Source organism: Bombina bombina, chromosome 12 (genome assembly GCF_027579735.1).
Source record: "Bombina bombina isolate aBomBom1 chromosome 12, aBomBom1.pri, whole genome shotgun sequence".
NCBI lineage: Eukaryota > Metazoa > Chordata > Amphibia > Anura > Bombinatoridae > Bombina > Bombina bombina.
The window spans coordinates 5,538,686-5,562,465 of NC_069510.1; the positions used below are offsets into that span (position 1 = coordinate 5,538,686).

A 23,780-nucleotide genomic window follows, 5' to 3' on the forward strand; every position below is an offset into this window, starting at 1 on the left:
TCTGAGTATTATTCCTGCATATCGGATTAATCACCAAATAAAACAAGGCAAGTGTTCCCAAGAAAACTAAATGAATAAGTGATATAACAATTAAAAAAATAAATGACACGCTGTTGTCGGTTTTGAAATGGTGAGACACAACTACAAGACAAGATACTTTACAGGGTAAATAGACTCTTTATGAATTGCACATGATGGGTCTCCTGATCACACTGCTAGAATGCAAAGGGTTAACCTCAGTTGTTATATGTATTGGTGCAAGTTTCTATAAGAGAACAGAAAAGCAAATATTCTACACTTTTATATATACTGTGTCTCAAGCACGTTGTTGTAGTAGTAATTGTTACATCTTGCAGACAAGTTACATCTGATTGCACAAATTACATCTTGTGGACAAGTTACATCTGATTGGACAAGTTACATCTGATTGGACAAGTTACATCTTGTGGACAAGTTACATCTTGCAGACAAGTTACATCTGATTGGACAAGTTACACCTTGTGGACAAGTTACATCTGATTGGACAAGTTCCATCTTGCGGACAAGTTACATCTGATTGGACAAGTTACATCTTGTGGACAAGTTACATCTGATTGGACAAGTTCCATCTTGCAGACAAATTCCATCTGATTGAACAAGTTCCATCTTGCAGACAAGTTCAATCTAATTGGACAAGTTCCATCTTGCAGACAAGTTACTTCTAATTGGACAAGTTACATCTTGCGGACAAGTTACATCTGATTGGACAAGTTACATCTTGCAGACAAGTTACATCTGATTGGACAAGTTCCATCTGATTGGACAAGTTCCATCTGATTGGACAAGTTACATCTTGCAGACAAGTTACATCTGATTGGACAAGTTACATCTGATTGGACAAGTTCCATCTTGCGGACAAGTTACATCTGATTGGACAAGTTACATCTTGCAGACAAGTTCCATCTGATTGCACAAGTTCCATCTGATTGGACACGTTCCATCTTGCGAACAAATTCCATCTGATTGAACAAGTTCCATCTTGCGGACAAGTTCAATCTGATTGGACAAGTTCCATCTTGCGGACAAGTTACATCTGATTGGACAAGTTACATCTTGCGGACAAGTTACATCTGATTGGACAAGTTACATCTGATTGGACAAGTTCCATCTTGCGGACAAATTCCATCTGATTGAACAAGTTCCATCTTGCTGACAAATTCCATCTGATTGAACAAGTTCCATCTTGCAGACAAGTTCAATTTGATTGGACAAGTTCAATCTGATTGGACAAGTTCCATCTTGCGGACAAGTTCAATCTGATTGGACACGTTCAATCTGATTGGACAAGTTTCATCTTGCGGACAAGTTCCATCTAAATGGACAAATTCAATCTGGACAAGTTTCATCTTGCGGACAAGTTACATCTGATTGGACAAGTTAAATCTGATTAGACAAATTCCATCTTGCGGACAAGTTACATCTTGTTGACAAGTACCATCTGAGTGGACAAGTTACATCTTGCGGACAAGTTACATCTTGCGGACAAGTTACATCTAATTGGACAAGTTCAATCTGATTGGACAAGTTCCATCTGAATGGACAAGTTCCATCTGAATGGACAAGTTCAATCTGAATGGACAAGTTCAATCTGATTGGACAAGTTAGATCTTGTGGACAAGTTCCATCTGAATGGACAAGTTCCATCTGATTGGACAAGTTACATCTTGCAGACAAGCTCCATCTGAATGGACAAGTTCAATCTGATTGGACAAGTTCCATCTTGCAGACAAGTTCCATCTGAATGGACAAGTTCCATCTTGCGGACAAGTTCCCTCTTGAGGACAAGTTCCATCTGATTGGACAAGTTCAATCTGATTGGACAAGTTCCATCTTGCGGAAAATGTATATATTGCGGACAAGTTCCATCTTGCGGACAAGTTCCATCTTGCGGACAAGTTCCATCTTGCGGACAAGTTCCATCTTGCGGACAAGTTCCATCTTGTGAACAAGTTACATCTTGCGGAAAATGTATATATTGCAGACAATTTACATCTTGCGGACAAGTTATATCTAATTGGACAAGTTACATCTTGTGGACAATTTATATATTGCAGACAATTTACATCTTGTGGACAAGTTCCATCTTGTGGACAAGTTCCATCTTGTGGACAAGTTCCATCTTGTGGACAAGTTACATCTTGTGGACAATTTATATATTGCAGATAATTTACATCTTGTGGACAAGTTACATCTGATTGGACAAGTTACATCTTGTGGACAAGTTACATCTTGTGGACAAGTTACATCTTGTGGACAAGTTACATCTTGTGGACAATTTATATATTGCAGACAATTTACATCTTGTGGACAAGTTCCATCTTGCGGACAAGTTCCATCTTGCGGACAAGTTCCATCTTGCGGACAAGTTCCATCTTGCGGACAAGTTCCATCTTGCGGACAAGTTCCATCTTGCGGACAAGTTCCATCTTGCGGACAAGTTCCATCTTGTGGACAAGTTCCCTCTTGTGGACAATTTATATATTGCAGATAATTTACATCTTGCAGACAAGTTACTTCTGATTGGACAAGTTACATCTTGCAGACAAGTTACATCTTGTGGACACGTTATATATTGCAGATAATTTATATCTTGCAGACAAGTTACATCTGATTGGACAAGTTACATCTGATTGGACAAGTTACATCTTGCAGACAAGTTACATCTTGCAGACAAGTTACATCTTGCAGACAAGTTACATCTTGTGGACAAGTTACATCTTGTGGACAAGTTACATCTTGTGGACAATTTTTATGTATATATATATATGTGTGTGCGTGTGTGTGTATATATATATATATATATGTGTGTGTGTGTGTGTGTGTATATATATATATGTGTGTGTATATATATATATATATATATATATATATATATATATATATATATATATATATACAGGGAGTGCAGAATTATTAGGCAAGTTGTATTTTTGAGGATTCATTTTATTATTGAACAACAACCATGTTCTCAATGAACCCAAAAAACTCATTAATATCAAAGCTGAATAGTTTTGGAAGTAGTTCTTAGTTTGATTTTAGTTATAGCTATTTTAGGGGGATATCTGTGTGTGCAGGTGACTATTACTGTGCATAATTATTAGGCAACTTAACAAAAAACAAATATATACCCATTTCAATTATTTATTTTTACCAGTGAAACCAATATAACATCTCAACATTCACAAATATACATTTCTGACATTCAAAAACAAAACAAAAACAAATCAGTGACCAATATAGCCACCTTTCTTTGCAAGAACACTCAAAAGCCTGCCATCCATGGATTCTGTCAGTGTTTTGATCTGTTCACCATCAACATTGCGTGCAGCAGCAACCACAGCCTCCCAGACACTGTTCAGAGAGGTGTACTGTTTTCCCTCCTTGTAAATCTCACATTTGATGATGAACCACAGGTTCTCAATGGGGTTCAGATCAGGTGAACAAGGAGGCCATGTCATTAGATTTTCTTCTTTTATACCCTTTCTTGCCAGCCACGCTGTGGAGTACTTGGATGCGTGTGATGGAGCATTGTCCTGCATGAAAATCATGTTTTTCTTGAAGGATGCAGACTTCTTCCTATACCACTGCTTGAAGAAGGTGTCTTCCAGAAACTGGCAGTAGGACTGGGAGTTCAGCTTGACTCCAACCTCAACCCGAAAAGGCCCCACAAGCTCATCTTTGATGATACCAGCCCAAACCAGTACTCCACCTCCACCTTGCAGCGTCTGAGTCGGACTGGAGCTCTCTGCCCTTTACCAATCCAGCCACGGGCCCATCCATCTTGCCCATCAAGACTCACTCTCATTTCATCAGTCCATAAAACCTTAGAAAAATCAGTCTTGAGATATTTCTTGGCCCAGTCTTGACGTTTCAGCTTGTGTGTCTTGTTCAGTGGTGGTCGTCTTTCAGCCTTTCTTACCTTGGCCATGTCTCTGAGTATTGCACACCTTGTGCTTTTGGGCACTCCAGTGATGTTGCAGCTCTGAAATATGGCCAAACTGGTGGCAAGTGGCATCTTGGCAGCTGCACGCTTGACTTTTCTCAGTTCATGGGCAGTTATTTTGCGCCTTGGTTTTTCCACACGCTTCTTGCGACCCTGTTGACTATTTTGAATGAAACGCTTGATTGTTCGATGATCACGCTTCAGAAGCTTTGCAATTTTAAGAGTGCTGCATCCCTCTGCAAGATATCTCACTATTGTTGACTTTTCTGAGCCTGTCAAGTCCTTCTTTTGACCCATTTTGCCAAAGGAAAGGAAGTTGCCTAATAATTATGCACACCTGAAATAGGGTGTTGATGTCATTAGACCACACCCCTTCTCATTACAGAGATGCACATCACCTAATATGCTTAATTGGTAGCAGGCTTTCGAGCCTATACAGCTTGGAGTAAGACAACATGCATAAAGAGGATGATGTGGTCAAAATAGTCATTTGCCTAATAATTCTGCACACAGTGTATATATATATATATATATATATATATATATATATATATATATATGTGTGTGTGTGTGTGTATTTGTATGTATATTTATGTCTTTGTATATGTGTATGTATTTGTGTGTGTGTGTATATATATATATGTATATGTGTATATATATATATATATATATATATATATATATATATATATATATATGTGTGTGTATTTGTATGTATATTTATGTCTCTGTATATGTGTATGTATTTGTGTGTGTGTGTGTATATATATATATATATATATATATATGTGTGTGTGTGTGTGTGTGTGTATATATATATATATATGTGTGTGTGTGTGTGTGTATATATATATATATATATATATATATATATATATATATATATATATATATATATATGTGTGTGTGTGTGTGTATATATATATATATATATATATGTGTGTGTGTGTGTATATATATATATATGTGTGTGTGTGTGTGTATATATATATATATATATGTGTGTGTGCGTGTATATATATATATATATATATATATATATATATATATTGCATACAGAAGAGAGAAGCGCTCTAACAGGAACGAACAACAACTCATCAGCTAGTTCTCTGGCGATTTACCACCTGGAGCAGCCTCTTTTAGACCAGTGTGCCTTTCACATTGGAAAACTATCCTGAAGCATATCAGTCTGATCCCGCCAGTTAAGGTCAGTCCAGCCCCGAAATACCAGGCAATTCTCCTTTGAACAAGGAACATGACAACCCCAGACGATCGTTTCGGCCTATTGGGCCTCATCGGTGAGGTGCAGCCACATTCCTCTAAGCAAGCACTGGCCAAGGAGTCCATATCTGGTTGCCCCTAACACCCATAGGGAGACTTCCCCTGGGTCATAATTAATTTGCATACAGAGGAGAGAAGCGCTCTAACAGGAACGAACAACAGCTCATCAGCTAGTTCTCTGGCGATTTACCACCTGGAGCAGCCTCTTTTAGACCAGTGTGCCTTTCACATTGGAAAACTATCCTGAAGCATATCAGTCTGATCCCGCAAGTTAAGGTCAGTCCAGTCCCGAAATACCAGGCAATTCTCCTTTGAACAAGGAACATGACAACCCCAGACGATCGTTTCGGCCTATTGGGCCTCATCGGTGAGGTGCAGCCACATTCCTCTAAGCAAGCACTGGCCAAGGAGTCCATATCTGGTTGCCCCTAACACCCATAGGGAGACTTCCCCTGGGTCATAATTAATTTGCATACAGAAGAGAGAAGCGCTCTAACAGGAACAAACAACATCTCATCAGCTAGTTCTCTGGCGATTTACCACCTGGAGCAGCCTCTTTTAGACCAGTGTGCCTTTCACATTGGAAAACTATCCTGAAGCATATCAGTCTGATCCCGCCAGTTAAGGTCCAACCAGCAGGATTAGACAGCAGTCAGAGTCTGTTCTGCCCATAAACATTCTGGAGCTGAGAGCAATCTTGAATGCTCCTCTGATCTGGCCCCAGTTAACCTCAGCCCGGTTCATCAGGTTCCAGTCGGACAACATAACTTCAGTGTCTTACATCAATCATCAGGGAGGAACGCGGAGTTCCTTAGCCATGACAGAGGTAGCCAAGATAATTCGGTGAGCGGAGACTCACAATTGCTGTCTATCAGTGATTCACATCCCAGGGGTGGACAACTGGGAGGCGGACTTCCTGAGCAGACAGACCTTTCACTTGGGGGAGTGGGAACTCCATCCGGAAGTGTTTTCCAGTCTGATTCTCAGATGGGGTCAGCCGGAATTGGATCTCATGGCACCTCGGCAGAATGCCAAGCTTCCGAGGTACGGATCAAGGTCAAGGGACCCTCAGGCGGTACTGATAGACGCCCTGGCAGTACCTTGGAATTTCAGTCTGGCATACCTATTTCCTCCGTTCGCTCTTTTTCCTTGGATCATTGCTCAAATCAAGCAGGAGAGGGCGTTGTTGATCCTCGTTGCACCGGCTTGGCCTTGCATGATTTAGTATGCAGACCTGGTGGAAATGTCATCTCTTCCACCTTGGAGACTTCCGTTGAGGAAGGACCTTATTCTTCAAGGGCCCTTCCTCCATCCAAATCTAGTTTCTCTGAAGCTGACTCCTTGGAGATTGAATGCTTAATCTTATCCAAGCGGGGATTTTCAGATTTGGTCATACAGACCATGATTCAGGCTCGTAAACCTGTGACTAGTAAGATTTATCACAGGATATGGCGTAAATATCTATATTGGTGTGAATCCAAGGGCTACTCTTGGAGTAGAGTTAAGATTCCTAGAATTCTGTCATTTCTCCAAGAAGGTTTGGAGAAAGAGTTATCAGCAAGTTCCCTAAAGGGTCAAATATCTGCCTTGTCTATTTTGTTACATAAACGTCTGGCAGACGTTCCAAACGTGCAGTCATTTTGTCAGGCCTTGGTCAGGATCAGGCCTGTGTTCAAACCAGTTACTCCTCCCTGGAGTCTTAACTTACAGCTTGATTACGAGTTTTGCGGTAAGAGGGGTGCGGTGCTAACTTGCACGTTATTGTCACCGCTCACTTACAGCACTGGTATTACAGGTTTTTATAAACTAGGCGTTAAAAGACAAGAGGTGAGCGTAGAGCAAAATTGTGCTCCATACCGCACTCCAATACCAACGCTGCTTAAGTCAGCGGTGAGCTGGTTGTACGTGCTCATGCACGATTTCCCCATAGATATCAATGGGGAGAGCCGGCTGAAAAAAAGCCTAACACCTGCAATAAAGAAGCGCAAAGCTCCGTAACGCAGCCCCATTGATTTCTATGGGGAAAAACATTTTATGTTTACACCTAACACCCTAACATGAACACCGAGTCTAAACACCCCTAATCTTACACTTATTAACCCCTAATCTGCCGCCCCAACATTGCCGACACCTACACAATACTTATTAACCCCTAATCTGCCGCTCCGGACATCGCTGCCACTATAATAAACATATTAACCCCGAAACCGCCGCACTCCTGCATCACAAACATTAGTTAAATATTATTAACCCCTAATCTGCCGCCCCTAACATCTCTGCCGCCACCTATCTACATTTTTAACCCCTAATCTGCCGCCCCTAACATTGCCGCCACCTACCTACAACTATTAACCCCTGATCTGCCACCCCCAACGTCGCCGCCACTATACTAAATTTATTAACCCCTAAACCTAAGTCTAACCCTAACACCCACTTACTTAAATATAATTAAAATAAATCTAAATAAAACCTACTATTAATAACTAAATACTTACCTATATAAAAAAACCTAAGCTAGCTACAATATAACTAATAGATACATTGTATCTCGCTTAGGGTTTATTTTTATTTTACAGGCAAGTTTGTATTTATTTTAACTCTGTAGAATAGTTACTAAATAGTTATTAACTATTTAATAACTACCTAGCTAAAATAAATACAAATTTACCTGTAAAATAAAACCTAACCTGTCTTACACTAACACCTAACCTTACACTACAATTAAATAAACTACCTAAATTAAATACAATTACCTAAATTAAATACAAATGCCTAAATTACAAAAAAAACACAAATTACAGAAAATAAAAAACAAATTACAAGATATTTAAACTAATTACACCTAATCTAATCAAAATAAAAAAGCCCCCCCCCCCCCCAATAAAAAAAAACCTAGTCTAAACTAAACTACCAATAGCCCTTAAAAGGGCCTTTTGCGGGTCATTGCCCCAAAGAAATCAGCTCTTTTGCCTGTAAAAAAAAAATACAAACAACCCCCCAACAGTAAAACCCACCACCCACACAACCAACTCCCCAAATAAAACCCTAACTAAAAAAACCTAAGCTCCACATTGCCCTGAAAAGGGCATTTGGATGGGCATTGCCCTTAAAAGGGCATTTAGCTCTATTGCTGCCCAAACCCTAATCTAAAACCCACCCAATAAGCCTTTAAAAAAACCTAACACTAACCCCTGAAGATCCACTTACAGTTTTGAAGAGCCGACATCCAACCTGTCAGGGTGCCAGGAATCAGACTGAGACGAGAAGTGCAAAAATAATCACACCTTTATTAATAGCAAAACATAATAAAAAGTCCACAAGTCAAATAACAAGCCAGGAATCAAAACCAAAGCTGGTAGTCAGACGAGCCGAGTCAGGAGCCAAAGCGAATAGTCAGACGATCCGGAATCAGGAACAAGGAAAACAGCAGAGTCAGGAACAAGTCAGGGATCAGGAACCAGGAAGGACGTCAGGCAGCCAGGTAATACACAGGAACTCTCACAAACAGGTCTGAGACAACGTAAAGGCAAAGCATACTGAACAGAGGCCCTTTAAATAATATGTGATGACATCACAATTCTGAGACTGCATCCTGTCTCACATGGATGATGCACACCAGTCTGGCCATAAAAGGAAGTGCAGGAATTGAGCAGCATCCCCCACAATGCACCTTAGTCAGGAAGAGAGGTGAGTAAAATGGCTGCCAGCAGCACATGGCAAACATAACAGGGAAAAAACCCTGACAGTACCCTCCCCTAAACGACCCCTCCCCGAGCGGGAGGACAAAAGGCTTATTGGGGAAACGGGCATGGAAGGCACAGAGGAGGGAACCCAAGAACGCTCCTCCGGACCGTAGCCTCTCCAGTGAACCAAATACTGTACACGACCCCTGGACATACGAGAGTCAATAATGCTGCTGACCTCATACTTACCACTAGGTTTCTCAGGAGGTGCATTGGTTTGTGCAGCCAGGATCTCCTCCCCCAAGGGAGAAGTCAAATTAGTACATATGGTAGCCAAAATATGGTCAGGAGGTATAACAGGAGTAGGTACAGACTCCTCCTTGGACAGAGGCGAAAATTGCCGACAGAGGGCATCAGCCCTAACATTCTTACTACCAGGCAGGTAGTAGACCACATAATTAAACCGAGACAAAAATAGCGCCCATCTGGCCTGTCGGGGCGACAAATGTTTTGCTTCAGATTGATAAGTTAAATTCTTGTGGTCAGTAAGAATGAGCACTGGCACACTAGTACCCTCGAGAAGATGCCTCCATTCCTTAAGTGCCAAAATTATGGCCAGTAATTCCCTGTCGCCAATTTCATAATTGCACTCCGCTGGAGACAATTTCTTAGAGACGAAACCACACGAATGCAAGGAACCGTCAGGTGTAGGACGTTGAGACAAGAGGGCACCTACTCCTGTCTCAGACGCATTGACCTCAAGAACGAAAGGCAGGACAGGGTTAGGATGAGCCAGAACTGGAGCGGCAGCAAAGACAGTCTTAAGACTAGCAAAGGCCTTAAATGGCAGTAGGTGACCAATGGAGTGGATCATTCTCTTTACGGGTCATGTCTGTGATAGGTTTGACCAAGGAAGACATTTTGTTTAATAAACTTTCTATAGTAATTGGTGAACCTCAAAAAACGTTGAATAGACCGAAGACCAACTGGGCGAGGCCACTGCAGATAACTTGTCAGGATCCATGGAGAACCCTGCAACAGAGATTACATAACCTAGGATGGTTACTTGAGTCTGATGGAACTCACATTTTTCGAGTTTACAAAACAGGCCATTCTCACGTAGTGTCTGAAGAACCCATGTAACATCAGAACGATGTGCCTCAAGTGTGGGTGAGTGTATGAGGATGTCGTCTAAGTACACCACAACACACTGTTGCAACATATCTTGTAGGACATCGTTAATAAATTCCTGAAAAACAGCAGGAGCATTACATAGGCCATAGGGCATTACAAGATACTCATAATGCCCACTCCTGGTGTTAAATGCTGTTTTCCATTCGTGGCCCTCCTTAATCCTAACGATTGTACGCTCCTCTCAAATCAAGTTTAGTAAAGACTGTAGCTCCCTTGAGGCGGTCAAAGAGTTCCGTAATAAACGGAATAGGGTAAGCATTCTTAATGGTAAGACGATTAAGACACTTATAATCGATACAAGGTCTTAACTCGCCACCCTTTTTCTTCACAAAGAAGAAGCCAGCCCCTGCAGGAGAGCAGGATTTGCGGATGATCCCCCGCGACAGAGCATCGGCAACATACTCCTCCATAGCACAATTCTCTGCAACAGACAGAGGATACACCCGGCCCCCGAGGAGGAATGGCTCCGGGTTGCAGGTCTATGGCACAATCGTAAGATCGGTGAGGAGGCAACGTACCGGCACGCACCTTGTCAAACATGTCTAGGAACTCTCGGTACTCCTCTGGCAATTGAGAAACCGAAGAAATGCACAAGACTTTAACTGGTTTCTGAAGACAAGTGGAAATACATTGCGGGGACCACGACAAAATTTCGCACCTGCGCCAGTCGAGACTGGGATTGTGCTTTTGGAGCCAGGGATAACCCAGAACAACCGAAAAATGCGGAGAGTTTATCACCTGGAACTGGAGGGTTTCAAAATGGAGAGCCCCAACAGCCATGGACAACGGAGCAGTTTCGTGAGTAACGAGTGCGGGCTGAAGGGGCCTGCCATCAATGGCCTCAATATCAAGCGGAACGGACCGAGGCAAAACAGGAATGGAGTGCTTTGATACAAAAGCACTGTCAATGAAATAGTCCGCAGCACCGGAGTCAACAAGAGCCTGGGTGACTATGGAGGAGTCCACCCAGGAAAGGACAACCATGACCAAAGGTTTCTCCTTAAGCAGTTCCGGGGACGAGGATAAACCACCCAAGGTCTGCCCCTGACAGGACCTTAGGTGTGATCGTTTCCTGGCCATGTAGGACAAGACTTCAAAAGGTGGCCCTGTAATCCACAATAGAGGCAGAGCCCCTCCCTCCTCCTAAAGGCCCTCTCCGCCGTGGAGAGGCGCATGAATCCCAGCTGCATCGGCTCAGCAGTACCTGGGGACTCGGGACCAGGAGGCATGGGAGGAGAGGGAGGCATGGGTGGGAACGAACACGTAGGAGACAACAGAACAGTAGGCTTCTGCAAGCGCTCCTTGAAAGAGGGCCTCTCTCTGAGTCTGATGTCAATTAGGATCAAAAAAGACACCAATGCCTCAAGATCCTCTGGTAAATCTCTGGCAGCAACTTCTTCTTTAATCGCATCAGAGAGCCCATGAAAGAAGGCGGCAACAAGGGCTTCATTGTTCCAACCTTCCTCTGCGGCAAGCGTACAGAACTCAATAGCATACTGAGCAACAGATCTTGTACCTTGCTGAATGGACATGAGTCGTTTAGCAGCAGAGGAGGAGCGAGCCGGAACATCAAATACCCTTCGAAAGGAGGCCACAAATTCAGGGTAATTTGAAATCACAGGTTTATTAGTCTCCCACAAGGGATTAGCCCAGGCAAGAGCTGTGTCAGAGAGTAACGAGATGAGAAATCCCACCTTAGCTCTGTCAGAGGGAAACGCCTGAGGTAACATCTCAAAGTAAATGCCCACCTGGTTCAAAAACCCTCTGCACTGAATAGGATCGCCTCCATATCGCTGAGGTAGAGCTGCAGAACCGGACATGCTCCTGGTAGGCATAGGTGCAGCAGTGGAAACAGGAGCAGCCATAACTTGCGGGACACTTTGGTCCAAATGTGCAGTGCGAGTCAGCAGGGTTTGCAGGGCTAGTGCAAATTGATCCAAGCGGTGATCCTGTACATCCATCCTGGAAATTATGGCAGGTAAAGGTGGATTATTAGCACCATCAGGATTCATGGCCTTTGCGTAATGTCAAGGTGCCAGGAATCAGACTGAGACAAAAAGTGCAAAAATAATCACACCTTTATTAATAGCAAAAAACAATAAAAAGTCCACAAGTCAAATAACAAGCCAGGAATCAAAACCAGAGCTGGTAGTCAGACAAGCCGAGTCAGGAGCCAAAGCGAATAGTCAGACGATCCGGAATCAGGAACAAGGAAAACAGCAGAGTCAGGAACAAGCCAGGGATCAGGAACCAGGAAGGACGTCAGGCAGCCAGGTAATACACAGGAACTCTCACAAACAGGTCTGAGACAACGCAAAGGCAAAGCATACTGAACAGAGGCCCTTTAAATAATAAGTGATGACATCACAATTCTGAGACTGCACCCTGTCTCACATGGATGATGCACACCAGACTGGCCATAAAAGGAAGTGCAGGAATTGAGCAGCATCCCCCACAATGCACCATAGTCAGGAAGAGAGGTGAGTAAAATGGCTGCCAGCAGCACATGGCAAACACAACAGGGAGAAAATCCTGACACATCCTCAACGAAGCCAGGAGAAGTCCTCAGCGAAGTACTAGCTGATATAAACTAGTAATATAGCTGATATAAACTAGTAATATAGCTGATATAAACTAGTGATATAGCTGATATAAACTAGTAATATAGCTGATATAAACTAGTAATATAGCTGATATAAACTAGTGATATAGCTGATATAAAGTACTGATATAAACTAGTGATATAGCTAATATAAACTAGTAATATAGCTGATATAAACTAGTAATATAGCTGATATAAACTAGTGATATAGCTGATATAAACTAGTAATATAGCTGATATAAACTAGTGATATAGCTGATATAAACTAGTAATATAGCTGATATAAACTAGTAATATAGCTGATATAAACTAGTGATATAGCTGATATAAACTAGTGATATAGCTGATATAAAGTACTGATATAAACTAGTGATATAGCTAATATAAACTAGTAATATAGCTGATATAAACTAGTAATATAGCTGATATAAACTAGTGATATAGCTGATATAAACTCTTAATATAGCTGATATAAACTAGTGATATAACTGATATAAACTAGTAATATAGCTGATATAAACTAGTGATATAGCTGATATAAACTAGTGATACAGCTGATATAAACTAGTAATATAGATGATATAAACTAGTGATATAGCTGATATAAACTAGTAATATAGCTGATATAAACTAGTAATATAGCTGATATAAACTAGTGATATAGCTGATATAAAGTACTGATATAAACTAGTGATATAGCTAATATAAACTAGTGATATAACTGATATAAACTAGTGATATAGCTGATATAAACTAGTGATATAACTGATATAAACTAGTAATATAGCTGATATAAACTAGTGATATAGCTGATATAAACGAGTGATATAGCTGATATAAACTAGTAATATAGCTGATATAAACTAGTGATATAGCTGATATAAAGTACTGATATAAACTAGTGATATAGCTAATATAAACTAGTAATATAGCTGATATAAACTAGTAATATAGCTGATATAAACTAGTAATATAGCTGATATAAACTAGTGATATAGCTGATATAAACTAGTAATATAGCTGATATAAAGTAGTAATATAACTGATATAAAGTAGTAATATAACTGATATAAACTAGTAATATAGCTGATATAAACTAGTAATATAACTGATATAAACTAGTAATATAGCTGATATAAACTAGTAATATAACTGATATAAACTAGTGATATAGCTGATATAAACTAGTAATATAGCTGATATAAACTAGTGATATAGCTGATATAAAGTACTGATATAAACTAGTGATATAGCTAATATAAACTAGTGATATAACTGATATAAACTAGTGATATAGCTGATATAAACTAGTAATATAGCTAATATAAACTAGTGATATAGCTGATATAAACTAGTGATATAGCTGATATAAACTAGTGATATAGCTGATATAAACTAGTAATATAGCTGATATAAACTAGTGATATAGCTGATATAAAGTACTGATATAAACTAGTGATATAGCTAATATAAACTAGTAATATAGCTGATATAAACTAGTAATATAGCTGATATAAACTAGTAATATAGCTGATATAAACTAGTGATATAGCTGATATAAACTAGTAATATAGCTGATATAAACTAGTAATATAGCTGATATAAACTAGTAATATAACTGATATAAACTAGTGCTATAGCTGATATAAACTAGTAATATAGCTGATATAAACTAGTAATATAACTGATATAAACTAGTGATATAACTGATATAAACTAGTGATATAGCTGATATAAACTAGTAATATAACTGATATAAACTAGTGATATAGCTGATATAAACTAGTAATATAGCTGATATAAACTAGTAATATAGTTGATATAAACTAGTAATATAGCTGATATAAACTAGTGATATAGCTGATATAAACTAGTGATATAGCTGATATAAATTAGTGATATAACTGATATAAACTAGTGATATAACTGATATAAATTAGTGATATAACTGATATAAACTAGTGATATAGCTGATATAAACTAGTAATATAACTGATATAAACTAGTAATATAGCTGATATAAACTAGTGATATAGCTGATATAAACTAGTAATATAGCTGATATAAACTAGTAATATAGCTGATATAAACTAGTGATATAGCTGATATAAACTAGTAATATAGCTGATATAAATTTGTAATATAGCTGATATAAATTAGTGATATAACTGATATAAACTAGTAATATAACTGATATAAACTAGTAATATAGCTGATATAAACTAGTGATATAACTGATATAAACTAGTAATATAGCTGATATAAACTAGTGATATAGCTGATATAAACTAGTAATATAACTGATATAAACTAGTGATATAACTGATATAAACTAGTAATATAACTGATATAAACTAGTGATATAGCTGATATAAACTAGTAATATAACTGATATAAACTAGTGATATAACTGATATAAACTAGTAATATAACTGATATAAACTAGTGATATAGCTGATATAAACTAGTAATATAGCTGATATAAACTAGTAATATAACTGATATAAACTAGTAATATAGCTGATATAAACTAGTAATATAGCTGATATAAACTAGTGATATAACTGATATAAACTAGTAATATAGCTGATATAAACTAGTGATATAACTGATATAAACTAGTAATATAACTGATATAAACTAGTAATATAGCTGATATAAACTAGTGATATAACTGATATAAACTAGTAATATAACTGATATAAACTAGTGATATAGCTGATATAAACTAGTAATATAACTGATATAAACTAGTAATATAGCTGATATAAACTAGTGATATAACTGATATAAACTAGTAATATAGCTGATATAAACTAGTGATATAGCTGATATAAACTAGTAATATAGCTGATATAAACTAGTAATATAGCTGATATAAACTAGTAATATAGCTGATATAAACTAGTGATATAGCTGATATAAACTAGTAATAGAACTGATATAAACTAGTAATATAGCTGATATAAACTAGTAATATAACTGATATAAACTAGTAATATAGTTGATATAAACTAGTAATATAACTGATATAAACTAGTAATATAGCTGATATAAACTAGTAATATAACTGATATAAACTAGTAATATAGCTGATATAAACTAGTAATATAGCTGATATAAACTAGTAATATAACTGATATAAACTAGTAATATAGCTGATATAAACTAGTAATATAGCTGATATAAACTAGTAATATAACTGATATAAACTAGTGATATAGCTGATATAAACTAGTAATATAAGCTGATATAAACTAGTAATATAGCTGATATAAACTAGTAATATAGCTGATATAAACTAGTAATATAGCTGATATAAACTAGTGATATAGCTGATATAAACTAGTAATATAGCTGATATAAACTAGTAATATAGCTGATATAAACTAGTAATATAACTGATATAAACTAGTGAATATAGCTGATATAAACTAGTAATATAACTGATATAAACTAGTAATATAGCTGATATAAACTAGTGATATAGCTGATATAAACTAGTAATATAGCTGATATAAACTAGTGATATAGCTGATATAAACTAGTAATATAGCTGATATAAACTAGTAATATAACTGATATAAACTAGTGATATAGCTGATATAAACTAGTGATATAGCTGATATAAACTAGTATATACTGATATAAACTAGTGATATAGCTGATATAAACTAGTAGATATAAGCTGATATAAACTAGTAATATAGTTGATATAAACTAGTGATATAGCTGATATAAACTAGTAATATAGCTGATATAAACTAGTGATATAACTGATATAAACTAGTAATATAGCTGATATAAACTAGTGATATAGCTGATATAAACTAGTGATATAGCTGATATAAACTAGTAATATAGCTGATATAAACTAGTGATATAGCTGATATAAACTAGTAATATAGCTGATATAAACTAGTAATATAGCTGATATAAACTAGTGATATAGCTGATATAAACTAGTGATATAGCTGATATAAACTAGTGATATAGCTGATATAAACTAGTGATATAACTGATATAAACTAGTGATATAGCTGATATAAACTAGTGATATAACTGATATAAACTAGTAATATAGCTGATATAAACTAGTGATATAGCTGATATAAACGAGTGATATAGCTGATATAAACTAGTAATATAGCTGATATAAACTAGTGATATAGCTGATATAAAGTACTGATATAAACTAGTGATATAGCTAATATAAACTAGTAATATAGCTGATATAAACTAGTAATATAGCTGATATAAACTAGTAATATAGCTGATATAAACTAGTGATATAGCTGATATAAACTAGTAATATAGCTGATATAAAGTAGTAATATAACTGATATAAAGTAGTAATATAACTGATATAAACTAGTAATATAGCTGATATAAACTAGTAATATAACTGATATAAACTAGTAATATAGCTGATATAAACTAGTAATATAACTGATATAAACTAGTGATATAGCTGATATAAACTAGTAATATAGCTGATATAAACTAGTGATATAGCTGATATAAAGTACTGATATAAACTAGTGATATAGCTAATATAAACTAGTGATATAACTGATATAAACTAGTGATATAGCTGATATAAACTAGTAATATAGCTGATATAAACTAGTGATATAGCTGATATAAACTAGTGATATAGCTGATATAAACTAGTGATATAGCTGATATAAACTAGTAATATAGCTGATATAAACTAGTGATATAGCTGATATAAAGTACTGATATAAACTAGTGATATAGCTAATATAAACTAGTAATATAGCTGATATAAACTAGTAATATAGCTGATATAAACTAGTAATATAGCTGATATAAACTAGTGATATAGCTGATATAAACTAGTAATATAGCTGATATAAACTAGTAATATAGCTGATATAAACTAGTAATATAACTGATATAAACTAGTGATATAGCTGATATAAACTAGTAATATAGCTGATATAAACTAGTAATATAACTGATATAAACTAGTGATATAACTGATATAAACTAGTGATATAGCTGATATAAACTAGTAATATAACTGATATAAACTAGTGATATAGCTGATATAAACTAGTAATATAGCTGATATAAACTAGTAATATAGCTGATATAAACTAGTAATATAACTGATATAAACTAGTGATATAGCTGATATAAACTAGTGATATAGCTGATATAAATTAGTGATATAACTGATATAAACTAGTGATATAACTGATATAAACTAGTGATATAACTGATATAAACTAGTGATATAGCTGATATAAACTAGTAATATAACTGATATAAACTAGTAATATAGCTGATATAAACTAGTGATATAGCTGATATAAACTAGTAATATAGCTGATATAAACTAGTAATATAGCTGATATAAACTAGTGATATAGCTGATATAAACTAGTAATATAGCTGATATAAACTAGTAATATAGCTGATATAAACTAGTGATATAACTGATATAAACTAGTAATATAACTGATATAAACTAGTAATATAGCTGATATAAACTAGTGATATAACTGATATAAACTAGTAATATAGCTGATATAAACTAGTGATATAGCTGATATAAACTAGTAATATAACTGATATAAACTAGTGATATAACTGATATAAACTAGTAATATAACTGATATAAACTAGTGATATAGCTGATATAAACTAGTAATATAACTGATATAAACTAGTGATATAACTGATATAAACTAGTAATATAACTGATATAAACTAGTGATATAGCTGATATAAACTAGTAATATAGCTGATATAAACTAGTAATATAACTGATATAAACTAGTAATATAGCTGATATAAACTAGTAATATAGCTGATATAAACTAGTGATATAACTGATATAAACTAGTAATATAGCTGATATAAACTAGTGATATAGCTGATATAAACTAGTAATATAACTGATATAAACTAGTAATATAGCTGATATAAACTAGTGATATAACTGATATAAACTAGTAATATAACTGATATAAACTAGTGATATAGCTGATATAAACTAGTAATATAACTGATATAAACTAGTAATATAGCTGATATAAACTAGTGATATAACTGATATAAACTAGTAATATAGCTGATATAAACTAGTGATATAGCTGATATAAACTAGTAATATAGCTGATATAAACTAGTAATATAGCTGATATAAACTAGTAATATAGCTGATATAAACTAGTGATATAGCTGATATAAACTAGTAATAGAACTGATATAAACTAGTAATATAGCTGATATAAACTAGTAATATAACTGATATAAACTAGTAATATAGTTGATATAAACTAGTAATATAACTGATATAAACTAGTAATATAGCTGATATAAACTAGTAATATAACTGATATAAACTAGTAATATAGCTGATATAAACTAGTAATATAGCTGATATAAACTAGTAATATAACTGATATAAACTAGTAATATAGCTGATATAAACTAGTAATATAGCTGATATAAACTAGTAATATAACTGATATAAACTAGTGATATAGCTGATATAAACTAGTAATATAACTGATATAAACTAGTAATATAGCTGATATAAACTAGTAATATAGCTGATATAAACTAGTAATATAACTGATATAAACTAGTGATATAGCTGATATAAACTAGTAATATAGCTGATATAAACTAGTAATATAGCTGATATAAACTAGTAATATAACTGATATAAACTAGTAATATAGCTGATATAAACTAGTAATATAACTGATATAAACTAGTAATATAGCTGATATAAACTAGTAATATAGCTGATATAAACTAGTAATATAACTGATATAAACTAGTGATATAGCTGATATAAACTAGTAATATAGCTGATATAAACTAGTAATATAACTGATATAAACTAGTGATATAGCTGATATAAACTAGTGATATAGCTGATATAAACTAGTAATATAGCTGATATAAACTAGTGATATAACTGATATTAACTAGTAATATAACTGATATAAACTAGTGATATAACTGATATAAACTAGTGATATAGCTGATATAAATTAGTGATATAGCTGATATAAACTAGTGATATAACTGATATAAATTAGTGATATAACTGATATAAACTAGTGATATAGCTGATATAAACTAGTAATATAGCTGATATAAACTAGTAATATAACTGATATAAACTAGTAATATAGCTGATATAAACTAGTGATATAGCTGATATAAACTAGTAATATAGCTGATATAAACTAGTGATATAGCTGATATAAACTAGTGATATAGCTGATATAAATTTGTAATATAGCTGATATAAATTAGTGATATAACTGATATAAACTAGTAATATAACTGATATAAACTAGTAATATAGCTGATATAAACTAGTGATATAACTGATATAAACTAGTGATATAACTGATATAAACTAGTAATATAACTGATATAAACTAGTGATATAGCTGATATAAACTAGTAATATAACTGATATAAACTAGTGATATAACTGATATAAACTAGTAATATAACTGATATAAACTAGTGATATAGCTGATATAAACTAGTAATATAGCTGATATAAACTAGTAATATAACTGATATAAACTAGTAATATAGCTGATATAAACTAGTGATATAACTGATATAAACTAGTAATATAGCTGATATAAACTAGTGATATAGCTGATATAAACTAGTAATATAGCTGATATAAACTAGTAATATAGCTGATATAAACTAGTAATATAGCTGATATAAACTAGTGATATAGCTGATATAAACTAGTAATATAGCTGATATAAACTAGTGATATAGCTGATATAAACTAGTAATATAACTGATATAAACTAGTAATATAGCTGATATAAACTAGTAATATAACTGATATAAACTAGTAATATAGTTGATATAAACTAGTGATATAGCTGATATAAACTAGTAATATAACTGATATAAACTAGTAATATAGCTGATATAAACTAGTAATATAACTGATATAAACTAGTAATATAGCTGATATAAACTAGTAATATAACTGATATAAACTAGTAATATAGCTGATATAAACTAGTAATATAACTGATATAAACTAGTAATATAGCTGATATAAACTAGTAATATAGCTGATATAAACTAGTAATATAACTGATATAAACTAGTAATATAGCTGATATAAACTAGTAATATAACTGATATAAACTAGTAATATAGCTGATATAAACTAGTAATATAACTGATATAAACTAGTAATATAGCTGATATAAACTAGTAATATAACTGATATAAACTAGTGATATAGCTGATATAAACTAGTAATATAGCTGATATAAACTAGTAATATAACTGATATAAACTAGTAATATAGCTGATATAAACTAGTGATATAGCTGATATAAACTAGTAATATAACTGATATAAACTAGTAATATAGCTGATATAAACTAGTGATATAGCTGATATAAACTAGTAATATAGCTGATATAAACTAGTGATATAGCTGATATAAACTAGTGATATAGCTGATATAAACTAGTAATATAACTGATATAAACTAGTAATATAGCTGATATAAACTAGTAATATAACTGATATAAACTAGTAATATAGCTGATATAAACTAGTAATATAGCTGATATAAACTAGTGATATAGCTGATATAAACTAGTGATATAGCTGATATAAACTAGTAATATAGCTGATATAAACTAGTAATATAACTGATATAAACTAGTGATATAGCTGATATAAACTAGTGATATAGCTGATATAAACTAGTAATATAGCTGATATAAACTAGTGATATAGCTGATATAAACTAGTGATATAGCTGATATAAACTAGTAATATAGCTGATATAAACTAGTGATATAGCTGATATAAACTAGTAATATAACTGATATAAACTAGTAATATAGCTGATATAAACTAGTGATATAGCTGATATAAACTAGTAATATAGCTGATATAAACTAGTAATATAGCTGATATAAACTAGTAATATAGCTGATATAAACTAGTAATATAGCTGATATAAACTAGTGATATAGCTGATATAAACTAGTAATATAGCTGATATAAACTAGTGATATAGCTGATATAAACTAGTAATATAGCTGATATAAACTAGTGATATAGCTGATATAAACTAGTAATATAGCTGATATAAACTAGTGATATAACTGATATAAACTAGTGATATAGCTGATATAAACTAGTAATATAGCTGATATAAACTAGTGATATAGCTGATATAAACTAGTAATATAGCTGATATAAACTAGTGATATAGCTGATATAAACTAGTAATATAACTGATATAAACTAGTAATATAGCTGATATAAACTAGTGATATAGCTGATATAAACTAGTAATATAACTGATATAAACTAGTAATATAGCTGATATAAACTAGTAATATAGCTGATATAAACTAGTAATATAACTGATATAAACTAGTGATATAGCTGATATAAACTAGTAATATAACTGATATAAACTAGTAATATAGCTGATATAAACTAGTAATATAACTGATATAAACTAGTAATATAGCTGATATAAACTAGTGATATAACTGATATAAACTAGTAATATAACTGATATAAACTAGTGATATAGCTGATATAAACTAGTGATATAACTGATATAAACTAGTAATATAACTGATATAAACTAGTAATATAGCTGATATAAACTAGTAATATAGCTGATATAAACTAGTGATATAACTGATATAAACTAGTAATATAACTGATATAAACTAGTAATATAGCTGATATAAACTAGTAATATAACTGATATAAACTAGTAATATAGCTGATATAAACTAGTAATATAGCTGATATAAACTAGTGATATAGCTGATATAAACTAGTAATATAGCTGATATAAACTAGTAATATAGCTGATATAAACTAGTAATATAACTGATATAAACTAGTAATATAGCTGATATAAACTAGTAATATAGCTGATATAAACTAGTGATATAGCTGATATAAACTAGTAATATAACTGATATAAACTAGTAATATAGCTGATATAAACTAGTGATATAGCTGATATAAACTAGTAATATAGCTGATATAAACTAGTAATATAGTTGATATAAACTAGTGATATAGCTGATATAAACTAGTGATATAGCTGATATAAACTAGTAATATAACTGATATAAACTAGTAATATAGCTGATATAAACTAGTAATATAGCTGATATAAACTAGTAATATAACTGATATAAACTAGTAATATAGCTGATATAAACTAGTAATATAGCTGATATAAACTAGTGATATAACTGATATAAACTAGTAATATAGCTGATATAAACTAGTAATATAACTGATATAAACTAGTAATATAGCTGATATAAACTAGTAATATAGCTGATATAAACTAGTAATATAGCTGATATAAACTAGTAATATAGCTGATATAAACTAGTGATATAGCTGATATAAACTAGTGATATAGCTGATATAAACTAGTAATATAGCTGATATAAACTAGTGATATAGCTGATATAAACTAGTAATATAGCTGATATAAACTAGTGATATAGCTGATATAAACTAGTAATATAGCTGATATAAACTAGTAATATAGCTGATATAAACTAGTAATATAGCTGATATAAACTAGTGATATAGCTGATATAAACTAGTGATATAACTGATATAAACTAGTGATATAGCTGATATAAACTAGTAATATAGCTGATATAAACTAGTAATATAGCTGATATAAACTAGTGATATAGCTGATATAAACTAGTGATATAGCTGATATAAACTAGTAATATAGCTGATATAAACTAGTGATATAACTGATATAAACTAGTGATATAGCTGATATAAACTAGTAATATAGCTGATATAAACTAGTGATATAACTGATATAAACTAGTAATATAGCTGATATAAACTAGTGATATAGCTGATATAAACTAGTGATATAGCTGATATAAACTAGTAATATAGCTGATATAAACTAGTAATATAGCTGATATAAACTAGTAATATAGCTGATATAAACTAGTAATATAGCTGATAT

The 23,780-nt window shown here is 33.5% G+C and overlaps 1 protein-coding gene across 1 annotated transcript in view; it reads right to left on the minus strand.

Moving 5' to 3' along the window:
• Positions 1-23,780, minus strand: part of LOC128642591 (protein CutA homolog) — a 177,559-nt gene that overhangs the window by 1,759 nt on the left and 152,020 nt on the right. The window lies entirely within an intron of this gene.